This window comes from Sarcophilus harrisii, chromosome 2 (genome assembly GCF_902635505.1).
Source record: "Sarcophilus harrisii chromosome 2, mSarHar1.11, whole genome shotgun sequence".
Classification (NCBI taxonomy): Eukaryota; Metazoa; Chordata; class Mammalia; order Dasyuromorphia; family Dasyuridae; genus Sarcophilus; species Sarcophilus harrisii.
The window spans coordinates 306966087-306980072 of NC_045427.1; the positions used below are offsets into that span (position 1 = coordinate 306966087).

At 39.6% G+C, this 13986-nt stretch overlaps 1 protein-coding gene across 1 annotated transcript in view; it reads left to right on the plus strand.

Annotated features, from left to right (window-relative positions):
• Nucleotides 1-1954: 1954 nt before the first annotated feature.
• The window catches only part of MIDEAS (mitotic deacetylase associated SANT domain protein), a 135882-nt gene continuing 123850 nt past the window's right edge, over nt 1955-13986 (plus strand). The window contains exon 1 of the mRNA XM_031952548.1: nt 1955-2265. The gene's annotated coding sequence lies outside the window, so the exon portion shown is untranslated. The remainder of the gene's footprint in view (nt 2266-13986) is intronic.

The following is a 13986-nucleotide window of genomic DNA, read 5'->3' on the forward strand; positions in this document are numbered from 1 at the left end:
ATTATCCTCATTTTACAGAGGAGAAAACTAAGTTTAGAAATATGAAGTGATTTGTTTATGGAAGTGAGTGTGGGAAGACAATCAAATTCAGTCTTTCCTGACTTTAGCATTTATACTAAATGGAGAGAGCCCTGAGCTTGGAGTCACAAAGACCTGTGTTCAAATGCAACCCCAGATACATATTAGCTATTTGATCCTAGGCAAATCACTTAACTTCTGCCTCAGTTTTCTCAGCCGAAAATGGAAAAAATAATATCACCCATCTTTCAGAGTTGCAATGAGGATAAAATATTTATAAAAGCCATAAGTACAGTGCCAAGCATGAAATAGGTATTTAATAAATACTTGTAACTTCTTTCTTCTTCCCCTCCCCTAACTACTTCTCATGAATGCATTGAGACATGGAACTATGAAATCATATTTTATTAGCCAATATTTGGGACAATTAGATATCAAAAACCTGAGTTCAAATAGTCCTGCCTCAGACTTTTAACTAGCCTATCTGATCCCAAGCAGTCACTTAACTTCAGTATCAGTTTCCTTATCCATAAAATATGATATCTACCATTCTGGGTGGGCAAGAGGATAAAATGAAATATTTACAGAGTTCTTCTCAAACCACAACTGAAGTGCTATTATTATGTCAATTATACATTTGTTTTCATATGGAAAGGGAAGGGCCACAGACCTGTATGGTAACAGCTTAATTAAAGAGATTTTGGTTCAGGAATAGGGGATTCATTGGCTGGGGCTATTTTAACAGACCATAATTTTGTAGAAAAAAAAATAAATATTGCAAAAAGAAAAATCTGATATGGAACCTTCTTTTAAAATTGCCCCTTCTTTCCAGAGCAAATTACAAGAAAACCAGTGTTCCAGTCCTTCCAAGATTTTTATAACATATGCAACTTTCCTACAAAACTCAAAGTAAACTTCTTTCTCCCTAAACTATTAAATAAGGAACTCTTTTCCCACAGAAGTCTGCAATTTCAGCATTTTGTAGTTATTTATGAGACCAAAATGTTCGGAAGGGTAGTTTGGATATTAAGAAAACTTATTTGGCTTCACTTGTCCAATTTCAGATTTATGATAGAAACAAAAGTCTTCTTAAAGACCCCGTTTCCCTTCCTTATTCTCACTAGCCAGTTACCTTTGATCCACCTCCAGAAATGGAAAATTTCAGGCCCAAAGAAAGATTTTTCTGTAAATTCCAGGCTTTATGGAAAGACAGAGAGGGAAAGAATTTTGCAACAGAAATAATTTTGCAGCCTTAACGTTTGTACTAAAATACAAAAATAACCCAGTCATAATTTACAAGCCTATTTGAGGGGATTTGAGGATAAGCGAGAAGGACTCTGAGAAACGACAATAAAGTTATTTTAAAACAAATGAAGCTAGGCGTATTTAGTAAAAATAAATAAATAATAAAATAAAATAAAATAAACACTCATAACACTACTGACTGACTTTACTGGGCCGGGTTAGGGATCTGGATAAGACCTAAAGTTTTGGGTTTAGGGTTTTTTTTTTTTTTTTTTTTTTTTAATGTCTCTTCTCTCTCCACCATTCCTGTGCATAAGTGACGTTTCGATGTTACCAGGGACTTCATTTCTTCTGGGTCACTTCAGGCTCCAGAATAAATTGATAGTTCCAGAAACCCCGAGAAGCGCCTTCCCAAACTTAGAATCGAGCTCCAAATGCAAAGCAACCGAGAATGGAGCTGTAGCAGCATGGAAGCTGTAGGAACTCTTTCAAGGCATGAAAATATCCCCAGAACAAGCCTTTCCCTGGGAGGCCGTGTCGTTGCAAAGCTGTAGCAAGGCGGCTTTCACTTCCTCCTTCCACTCCGCAGAACAGCAGCGAGCACGTAAGGTCCACAGAGATGCTATTTGGACAAAGGGACAACGGAAGGCTTTGGAGAGAAAATAAAAATCTGCAGCTGTCCGGGTGTTCCCGATCCTGAAACTCCAGAGGCTTGAGCGAGGGAGACGAGCTGCTCACTCACATCTGCAGTTTCGCCCGGAACAGGAGCTGGAGCAGCAGCAGCAGCTGCAGGGGGCGGCGGCGGCGGCAGGACGAGAAGCAGCAGGAGTTGTTGGGTTAAAGGGATCCAGACTGAGAGTCTCCCCTTGCACCACTAGGAAGTGACGACTTAGCCCGAGTCCCGGAGAAAAGAAACAAAGTTTGTGTTTGTGAATTGTTTCCCTTCTCTCCACTCTTCCACACCCTTTGGAGTAGCCTAGACGCAGATTTTCACCCACCAAGGTGAGTAATCCAAAGGGGAAAGGGCCCCCCACCCACTCAAGCCCCACAGAGCTTCCTTCTTTCCTCCTTCCTCTCCTCCTCCCATGGAAAAGACTCTTCCCTTTTAAAAAAAAAAATGGATTTATGCAATCGGTTTCTCGGCTAAATTCGGGAGGGGAGTGCTAAATTTGAGGCGGTTTGTTGCGTTCGCCTAGCCGGACTAGACTTGTGGTAGGGCTGGGGTGTTGGGGAAGAAGAAAAACAATTGGCGGCTGCACTTTTGCGGGGTACTCGCTGCCGCTCGGAGGGCTAGTTCGGCCGGGCTCCCCTTCCCCCAGCCTCCTGCCTGCACCCACCGCTCCCCAAGTGACAGGCACAGCTGACTGCTCTGGCCCAGGGTTCCCGGCTGGGCGGGCTGTGGCTCCAGCCTTGGAAGAGACTAGCTCGCGATCCTTCGGCTCCGACTTGCTCTTTCCCTCCACCAACTATGCTAGGGATCCCTCCAAAAGGGGCCACTCGGCAAAGCGTCTGCGCCCTGGCTGATCAGTCTATGAGAGGGAACAGCCAGCACGGAGTTCCGCAGTCTTATTTCCCCCTTCACTGAAGAGAGAGAAAGAAAAGTTCGGTGTTTTCCAGAGAGCCAGACTGTTTTGTTTACCCCTTAACTCCGAGTACTCTCCCCACCCCCACTCCTTTATTTTTCTAGCAAGGACGTCTTCCTCTTCTTCGCTATTTAAATAGTCTTTGGAAGAAAGTTAAAAGGAACTCCTTTTCATTCTCCACCCCTTTTAATTTACTTGGCTTTTAAAGGACTAAGATCAATCAAACTTTTCAGTTTGAATAAACACACACAATCTGGCCTCCCTTTGCAGCAAAACTTGAAAATGTTTGAATAAATTCATTATCACTTCTCTATGACCCCCACCCCACCCTCTCCTCCCCCGCCACCCCATTCGTAGAGTTCTTTAGCAGACTAATTGCTAAGGACTGTTGCTTTTGCAGTTTATCCGTAAAACTGCCAGCACGCCCACATACATATGTGAGTGTTTTATATATAAAACTCACAATTTCTTCCTTCTGATGGATTCTGGTATAACATCGTTTTTATGAAGCTCTTGAGGCTGTAGAAGTACTCTGGGAGATTTTTTTTTTTTTTTTTGGGGGGGGGGAGGCGATGCTTGTGTAAAGTAGCCTTTTAAAAATAACAGCTGAGAGATTTCTGACCCTGGCGAAGCAACCCGAGTGTAGTCCAGCTCTGGCCAGTGGTGCAGAGGTTCCCTTGCACGTAGAGTCTGCCGGGGACTGGGAAACTGGGGGGCGTGCACGAATGCGTCCCTTCTAGAAGGAAGGTCACTAAATGCAGAGATGTGGGGATCAGTTGTCTCAAGGGCGAAATGTTGCAGCAGTTTCATGATGGCGGCGTGTAATTACTGTGGGATGGCAGACTGGCTTTGTTGGAATGGATGTTGATACTCTGGAACCAGGCTTTGGCTGTGGGGCGGGAGTGGGGGGTTGCGGGGGTAGGGGTGGGCCGAAGCCAAAACGCAGATTTGCATTGCAAATGAAAGGAAGAATTCGACCTGGATTGTGTTGCCATGTTCCAGTTTGCCCCTTAACTTCCAGCAGGTGATTTATTTCCTTTCTGGTCCCCCCCATTCTCTCCGACTACGTGCCAAACATCTAAGTAGGCAAGTCAGGAGGAGAGATTGAAGCATTCTAGTGCCTTGTTTACCTGCTTAGGACTGGGACTTCTTGTCAAGAAAAAAAAAGTTTTGCGAAATAGACCCTCCCTTTGAAAAACTCGGAAGAGAAGTCCCAAAGGAATTCCCAAGCCCAGGCCAGGCCTACCTTCTGTAGGAGGCCTTTCTCTGTCTCTCCCCACCTCCAAAAGCTACTGCCTCTCCATTTACATTACTTTCTGTCTACTTAATATGTATTTGGTTATTTCTTATTTCTTAATTATCTTTTATAAATCTAATTATTTCTATGATGTTTCCCTTGTTAGAATATAGGGTTTTTGAAGGCAAGGATTGTTTTTGTTTTTTTTTTAGTTTTTATTTGTATTCTTAGCATGTTAGCACGGTGCTTGGCATATAGTAAGTACTTAATAATTGCTTGTTGACTGGCTGGCCAAACATTGCCTGACAGGGGACACAGGGTGTGGCTGTATTTCTTAGAGCTAAATCAATGACAGCCTTTTAGACTTTGAGCTCTGGTCTTCTTGGCCAACTACAAAAACTATTGAGGCCTGATTTCTTTATTGGGTTTTGGACAAAAAGAGAGGGTAGGGGGAACACAGGACACACTATATGTGTTTAGGAGAAGGAAGAATATGCCATGAATATAGCCCCTTTTACCCAGAGGCCCTCTCAGAACTTCTGAAGTATTATCTACCCCTTGCTAGAAAAGACTTGAACCTCAGTCTGGTTCGTTTCTTTGATAAACCTGAGAATCCCACAAGATTGGAAGTGAGAGATCTGTAGCTGGAAGTTTTCTTCAATTAAATCTAATAAGCAGTGTGTGTGCACATGTCTGTATACATATATGTATTTTTATATATGTGCACATTACAGATATACAATATAACTACAGTCAAATATTTTAAAGCAAAAAAAAAAAAATGAAGAGGAGGCATGAAAGGCAGGAACAATCATTCTTGTGTCATTGTGAAGCTCAAGCTCTGGTTACTGGAAGGCTGATGTTAATGGATACTCTTTTGCATGTTGCTTTACAAGTGTTCTTAAGTCTGCTTCCCTCAGTTGTGAGGACTGTGACTTCTGGCTCTCTGGAATCCTCCCCACCCATTTTGGCAACCAGTCCAGCCTTCTGGAGGTGGTAACAACTGTTAACTGACATGAATGAGCTTCCTCTGTTGTGATCATGCTGGGCATTCTTCTGATCTCACCTGGGAGGTCTTGGAAAACCATGCTACATTTCCACATAAATTGCAGATAGCTTTGGACAGAGGAAAAATCTATCTATAACCACAAACACTCATCTCCAGTGATTACAAGAAGCATCAGTACTTTGTGTTAAACATCAGAAGTCTTTTTTAGTTGAAAGAGAGAACTGGATCTGGAGTCAGGAAGATTGGTTCAAAATCTGTCTTTGATCCTTAACTGATTATGTGACCATGGACAAATGACTTAATCTCAGTCTGCTGTTTCATCTCTAAAATGAGAATAATATCCTTGGCATTCACCTTCCAGAATTGTCCAGAATCGAATATTTTAAAGTCTTGTGTAAATAACAAATGTCATTTTTATTATCAGGAACAACCTAGATCATAATTCTTGCCTTTTCCCACAGGATGGCCCTTTCTGGAATGTTCTTTCCTCTTCAAAATCACCCATTTCATTCTATCTTGCCTAAGTTTCAAAGTGTTTGGTTCAGTAGACAAGCACTATATTTACCGTGCCTGGGCATTGTGCTTAATAATAGGTGTGAAATAACATGCTGACCTCAAAGGTCATGTTTTGTGCATTTTGAGAGTCTGACCTAGGTGGGTCAGATTTTTTTTTTTTGGCCTCTAACTAGGATTTCATTAAGTGTAGCAAACCCCCTGGCATGGTAGAAAGTGGAGGCAGAGGATCTGGCTTCCTTGCCTGCTCTGATGCTTACCACCTGTGGGATCCATGAACACTTTTCCCCCCATAGAGCTGGTTGTAAAGATTATCGGCGTGCCACTGGCCTGGGCTATTTTTGCATTTTCTGGAGCTGCTAAAAGCAGCTTTTAATATTCTGCATTTTAGGGGAATTTGCAGGAAAAGATAGAACCCCAAATAACTATGCTGGAGTTTGGAGCCAGGAATGTCAGGGAAAGGGCTGATTGCCAAGGGCTAGAGGGAGAGAAGGAGATCAGCTGGTAAGTCTAATTGGGAACCACCCAGCAGCTGGTAAGGAAACTTGAATGTTTGCAGGAGTGCGAGCCTAACTCTGGTTGGTAGTTCTTCATAATTCATGCTCTCCAGTTTGCTACCTTCCCTCCACCCCACCCCTTCTGCTGCTCCATGATACTAGAATCTGCACAGTAGTTGTACTCAGCCTTGCTTAAGACCGGAAACTTAATCCTTACTTCCTCTCCCACTTTATATAAAATGTTGATTTATTAGCTGGGCTTGCTGCTGAGTTCATGGGACCTAGCACTACTTTATAGCATTTGCCTTTTGGGAGCCTGTAAAAACTGTGAATAAAAACTGAATATAGATTTTTTTTTTTTTTTAAGCCATTTACCTGTACTGTGGGATGTGGGAACGTGCCGCATATAGGAGTTCCTGGAAGTTGATTATGGAGCTTAATACTGCTTAGAGATTACTTTAAAATACTGCCCTCTGTGCCAGATGGAGCAGTTTCTCTCCCCCCCCCCCCCACCCCCTTCCTGGGATGTAATGAGGAAGCTCCATTATGCTCTCTCTGCCCCACATCTGCATTTCCATTCATCTGGTGGCCTCCTGACATACTCTCTCCTGAAACCATAATCCTCTGTTTTGACATCACTGTTAGCTTCCTGAAAGAGAAGCTGAAACACCCCCCATTGATCTGAATTCCTCCATATAACAACCCTTTGCAAATTTCCTGATACTGTGTGTACTGATGTTTGGTCCTTCAACCTCACTTCCTTCATGAACAGAACTTTTCTTCATTTCATTTCTTTTCCTCACTGAAAAAACCTTCAGTGAAGATAATTAACAACAAAAGCAGAAAAATAAATAAATAAAGTGCCTAATATGTACTAGGCTTAGGAGGAGTATAGAGGAATTAGAAAAGAAAGCTGTGTTCCAGTCTTTCCTGATATAGGCTGTGTGACTCTGGACAAGTCACTTAACTTTTCAATGCCCCTAGGTAACTCTCTGGCTATAATTTATAACACTAATTGCCTATCTGCATGAGTGGGAGTAGTTTCTTTACTAGGACTTTCCATATCTTTGAAGTCACAGATCAGCAACTGAGATGGACTTGGCTCTTTTCAACAGTGAGGTGATTCATGGCAGTTCCAATAGACTTGTGGTGGAAAGTGCCATCAGCATCCAGAAAGAGAACTATGGAGACAGAATATGGAGCAAAGCGTAGTATTTTCACTTTGTTGTTGTTTGTTTGCTTGATGTTTTCTTTTCTTGTGTTTTTTCTCTTTTGATCTGATTTTTTTTCCGGAGCATGATGAATATGGAAATATGTTTAGAAGAACGATTGTTTGCTGTCTAGGGGAGGGGGAAGGGACAGAGGGAGAAAAATTGAGGACTTAAGGTTTATAAAGGTGAATAGTGAAAATCATATTTGCATGAATTTGGAAAAATAAAATAAATATTTTTTAAAAAAAGAAATCCCATATCAAGACTCAGAAAACTTAACAGGTACACAATGCAAGGCATTGTGTTGCTCCTCTCAGGAAAGTCATAGTCTGGTAAGAAAGATATCACATTGACACAAGGTTCATTTTAGGAGAATGTGATGTTGATAGGGTGAAGGAGAGGTCCAGATTATGTATTTCAAGAAAATTTAAGAAGTCACTGATCACTTCTAGCCGTGCATGAGGTAGGGCTTGGGCACTGCTGGAGCAAAAGGAAGCATCTGAGGTAAGTCTGGAAAGAAATTAAAGGACCCCAATTTAGAGTTTTAGCAGCACCCTAGAGACCATCAAATCCATCTCCCTTCTTTCATAGATGAGGAAACTGAGACCCAAAGAGTTTAATCGTTTTGCCTAAGGTTCCATTTGTTAATAGGTGGCAGCATCAAGATTTGAACCCAATTTCTCTGCCTCTATAACCAATATTCTGTCTACTGTACTATAATGCCACTAGAAGTTCAACAAGTTTCAGGATGGAAAGATGGTCTACAGGTATGAATGGAGGCAGAGAAGCATATGGAATGGTTTATAGCTCAGTGGGAAGTTAAGGGGCAGCTAAATAGCTCAGTGGATAGAGTGCTGAACCTGAATTCAAATCCAGTCTCAGGCATTTATTATCTGTGTGATTCTCAGCAAGTCACTTAATCTGTTGAAAGAAATTACAAACCGCTTCCAGATCATTTGCTAAGAAAACCCATGGACAGGGTCGTAAAGAGTGAGACATGCACAACAATGTGAAATAAAACTTAAAAAGTCAATTAGAAGTACATTGGAGAGTATTCCAGTGACAAACTAAGGAAAGTGTATTTTATCCTGGAAACAACAGGGATACATAGAAAGCTTTCGACCAGGAGAGAAGCAGGATCACTAATATGATTAGTAGCAATATGCAGATCCCTCAATAAGAATTTATTCAGCATCTCTATGCTAGGTAGTATGCAAGGTAATGGGAAGGCAAAGATAAAGTTTGAACAGTTCTGACTTCATAAAAATTATGGGAGGTTTTATGTATGTATCTAGCTATGCACATGAACTGTGTATCCCTTCCACATTCTGGGTTTAGGTATTGCATCCCTAAGAAATCCGGAATGTTCATGTAAAACTTTTTGGCCCTGCCTTCATACCAGAAAAGAAGTCTGAATTATTATGGTATTAAAAGATAAAATATGTTGATATTATGTAATACTACATGTAAATTTTATGCATTTATGAGTTTCTAGATTTTCTGGTCATCTATTGGCCTTCAAATTGGTCTGTGGCTTTCACAAAACTCCCAAAAATTCCCCTTTAATTTTTTATGCTGACCCATAATTATATTGAAACTGTGTTGGAGAAAGTCATGATGTGGAAGGGATAACTGTATGTGTGAAAAGACTAAAAGATAACTTTTGTTGGGGAGAGGAAGGTATGAGTAGTTTGGGAGGGATAGGAAAAACTTCATCTAAAAAGTACTCCTAGATTTTTAACTTTGAAGGAAATTAGGGAGTGAAGTCCAGCCTCAAAAATCAGACTGTGCAAAAGTGTGGAAATGAGAGATGAAATAATAATAGCTAAAATTTATCTCACTCTTTAGGGTTTGCAAAATGCTTTATAAATATCATCTCATTTTCATTCTCATAAGAATCCTGAGATATAGGTGGTGTTGTTATTCCCATTATACAGATAAAGAAACTGAGAGGGGGCAGCTAGGTGGCACAGTGGATAGAGCACTAGCCTTGAAGTCAGGAGGACCTGAGTTCAAATCTGTACTCATACACTTAATACTTCCTAGCTGTGGGACCCTGGGCAAGTTACTTAACCCAAATTGCCTCAGCAAAAAAAGGAAAAAAAAAAAAAAAAAAAAACAGAGACAGATTGCCAAGAGTTAGTGATGTGAATGTAGGTTTTTTTGACTCCAGATCCAATTCTCTTTCCACTGGATCATTTTAACTGTCTGGTATGTGGGAGAAAGTGTAACGAGGCCAACTTGAGTTGGACCACAGAGTTTCAGGAGAGTGGGTTTGGAAAGGGAGATTGAGTCTGTATTTGATTCTCAAAGTTATAGGGAACAACTTGACTTTATTTTACCTAGATTAGAGCCATTCTTTAGCAGCTATATCAAGGGTGATGTTACTACTATAGACTTGGGTCTAGGTGAAAGGAAATGATGGGTTTCATCCAGGCTGATGGCCCTGGGAATGGAGAGAAGGAGGCTAATTTCAAGAAATGTTATGGAGACAGAATCAATGAGATTTAGCAAACTTGATCAGATTTAAGCCTTTATAGCCAAAGGAACATAAGGAAAATACCCTCCAACATCTTATTTTCATGAAGTGGTTCTGGAAGTTCATGGAGACCTTCTAATTACAGAGCAATCAATATAAGGGTAAGAGACTATAGGATTGATCTGATTAAGTAGGAGTGGTTTGATTAGAAGAATATTGGGTATAGCAATAAGAACGGTGCCTTGAACTTTTTATTAAACTACATTTATTGCAATATTTCTCAGATGGTACTGCCTTAGGCAACTGATAATGACCTTTTTATGTATCATTTTTTCCTTCAAAAATTCTGTAGGCTATAAAGACATTTGAGAAAGTGAATCTAAGATGTTCCACAAAGTAGCCCTCTACTTACCTTTCCATCTGTGTTTCCCACCATTCCCTAGCCATTGGATGGTGACTTTGTATTTCAATCAAAATATTTTCTCCATTGTTCTGCTAAAAAAGTTCATGTACATTCTTCCTGAACACCTTAGTGCTTTATGCTCCCAAGCTTCCCCATGCTTGGACTTCTTCCCCACTTGTTTACTAGTCTATCAAGCTTTAGCTCAAACCTCTTCCATAAAGTTTTCCCCAATCACCCTAATTCATGAAGCCCACTCCTCTGAACTCCAATAGCCAAGAGTGTGCTGGTAAAAGTTTAACAACTACCTCTCAGGGTGGGGGGAATGTGCACACAACATACTTTTAAATTTAATCTGCATTTAAAATTTTTTTTCTTTGATACTTTATTAAGTCTAGACAAGTAGAAAATAATAAATCCTATTTTGTAGCATTTACAGATTTCTGAAATGTAAATGCTCACATTAAAAATATAACAAATAGCTATTAGGAGTCATTATAGCTGATTCCAGTATACTCCTACCTATAGTACAGAACAGAATAGGAGGCCTAAAAGGAATCTTTGAGGTCATCTAGTCCAATTCCTCATTTTTTACAATGAGGAAAGAGCTTTTATTAACAGTTTGAACTAAAACATAGATGGCAGATTTTTAAATTTTACAGATGACTGTAAACTGGGAGGAATAGCAGCTAACATACTGGATAACAAAGTCAGGATCCAAAAAGATCTTAGTAAGAAAGAGCATTGCACTGAAATAAGATTCATTTTCAATGAGGATAAATGTAAAGTCTTACTACATTTATCCTTTATACAATGCGGGGAGGAGATTAGGGGCACATCCCCTTCTCTTCCCCCCTCCCCCATGATCTGGAAAGTCCATGTAAAAATATTTGGTCCTCCCTTCTTGCCAGGGAACAAGTTTAATTTTTTTTTTCTTTTTCTTTTATGGGGTGTTTTCAGTACCACATTGTGAAATTTGGGTTAGATATTTGGTCATAGTATCTGTGTCATCTGCTAGCCTTTGAATGTTGCCTGTGTTTTCCACAAAATTCTCCCAAGATTCCCATGTAATTTCTTAAGCCAACCAGTAATATATCAAAACAGTGATGGGGGAAAATCAAGATGTAGAAGGAATAATTGTATTTGGCTTAAAAAATTAACTTCATGAGATAAAGGAATCATGATTAGATAACCTTTTGCCTGAAAAGGTTCTGAATCTTTGGGTAGGTTGCAAACTCAATATGAATTATAGTTTAAAAACAAAAACAAAAAAGCTAATATAATCTTGGGTTGCGTTGAAATGTATTACTTACAGAAGTAAAGTATCTCATTAGCCCACATCTAGAATATTGTATTCTGCTTTGGGCACCATAGTTTAGGAAGGACATCTTAGTATGTGGAAGAGTATGTAGAAAAGGTAATTAGAATTGTGCAGGGTCTTGAGTTCATGTTACATGATGAAGGTAGGTTAAAAGATAGGAAATGAGAAGACTGGGGAGGGGGGAATGATATCTAGGTTCAATTATTGGGTGAGGGTAGTTAGGGTTGAGTGATTTTGTCTAGGATCACAGGGTCAATATGTATCTGAGTCCTCCTGACTCCAGGCCTGGTCCTCTATCCACTGCACCACGTGGCTGCCCTTATGTTCCAGTATTTCAAAAGCTGTCATGTGAAGAAGGGATTGGATTGTTTTGGTTTGTTCCCAGAGAGCAGAGCTAGGAATGATGGGTAGAAGTTGCAAAGATGCAGATTTAGGCTTGCTATCTGGAAAATATTTCTTAATAATTAGAATTATCCAAGTGCATCATTGCTGAATGGACTATCCCAGAGGTAAAAGTTTCCCTCTCATTGGAGGTTTTCAAGCAAAGTTGGTCCAGTATGTTATAAGGGGCAAGGGCTAATACAGGTCACTGCTAAATTCCCCTGAAATGGTACAGTTCTATAATATTAAGCTAGAATTTATCTGGCTCGTTATCTAACTTGAACTCCACAGTCCCATGTGGTAGATACCACAACTATTCATATTCCCGGTTTACAGATAAAAAAATAGATTCAGAGGAATTGTGACGTGGTCCAGCCTGGAACCCAGATCATTTATTGTACTTATTTCTCAAGTGGCATTTATCATATACTGCCTTAGGTAACCATCAATTATATATCCTTTTATATATCTTCTTTCTCCTCAGTTAATTATAGATCCCTTCAAAGAGAGGGATCTTTTTGCTTCCTTTTGAGAGTCAGTTTGACATAGCTGATAAGAGTGTTACACCTCGAATCTTCTTACCTGGGTTTGAATTTCTAGAAGACATTTAGTAACTATTTGACCCAGGCCAAGTCATTTAATCTCCCTTTGATCTTCAGTTTCCTCATCTGTAAAGTGGGAATAATAAGCTATTAAGTCTTAATAATATGAAACTGCAGGGTTTTTTTTTTTTTGGGGGGGGAGGACTTTTGGGGTCTATGGTAGAGAACCTAGAATACTAGTTATAGAAGGAATCTCTGAGACTATTGAGTCCAATTCTTTCCTTTTGTAAATGAAGAAAGAGTTTTTTTTTTTTAATTAATAGTTGAACTAAAACAATAGATAACATGCTTATAAAATTTACAGATAACTATGATTTTTGGTACCTTGTGGTACCTACTGCAGTGGATTGTTGTGAGATTCAGATCAGAGAATGAATGTATAGTTCTTTGTAAAGTTTATGTTTTTTAACATTCCCAGAATCTAGCATGGCTCTTTTCTCATAGAGGAAAGTTACTGGTGCAAAGGGCAGTGTGCTGAATCTGGAGTCAGGATCAGTCAAAATCTTGAGTTCAGTTCTGACATCAAACGCTGGGCAAATCACTTAACCTCTGTCTGCCTCAAGCAACTCAGTTGTAAAATGGACATAATAATAGCACCTATCTTGAAGTTTTGTTGTGAGGGTCGAATGAGATGATATTTACAAAAAAGTTTTAGCACCGTGTTTAAGATAATAGGCTATAATATAAATGTGTATTCTCTTCCCTCCATAAAATTTTGCAGATAATAGTGGAGAAGATGTCAGTAAACATCATTTATGTCATGTGTCAGGCAAAGGGGGGGAGTTCTGGTGAGAAAAGATAAATTCTTTTGCTTTTCTCCTTCAAAACTCCTACACCCCCACCCCCAGCCAGAAGCCTTAGTTTGTTATATAATTACTGTATCTTTGAAAATAAAAGGCATCAGGTCAGATTTGAGGAGATCGTCTCCAAGATAAACCCTACCAATCAAATTACAGCTTCTTCTTGCAAGATAGATTCCTTTTTGAATGCAAGGTATCCTTGGGTGTACATAAACAGATTTAGAGCTAACTTGGTGATTTCTTCTGAAGTTATGAGTAAACTGAATTTTTGCAATTCAAAGCACATCTACTTTCACTAAGAGAGCTTGCCACTTCTCATCTAGTACTTTTTCTCCTTTCATGATGACTTAATTATAACTAATGAGAACAAAACTATTTTTGTCTCTTTTGCAAATATTGATTTTCATATATCTGGTTACATCAAATAGGACAAACTTAATCTTTAAAGATTTTTAAAACCCCAGAGCTTCTCCCCACAATAGCTTGGGTTATATAATAGGTTAAAGTGCTGGCATTTGATTGCATAATTAATTACTTTAGTGTTGTTGATTTCCAAGACTTCTGTTCAATGCCAGATATCTAAAAAAATTTATTGAGCATTCACTACCTTCAGAACACTATACTGGGCAACATGTCAAGGAGACCCAAGACAGAGGTCCTGGCCTAAAAATTCTTATACTCTGATCAGGG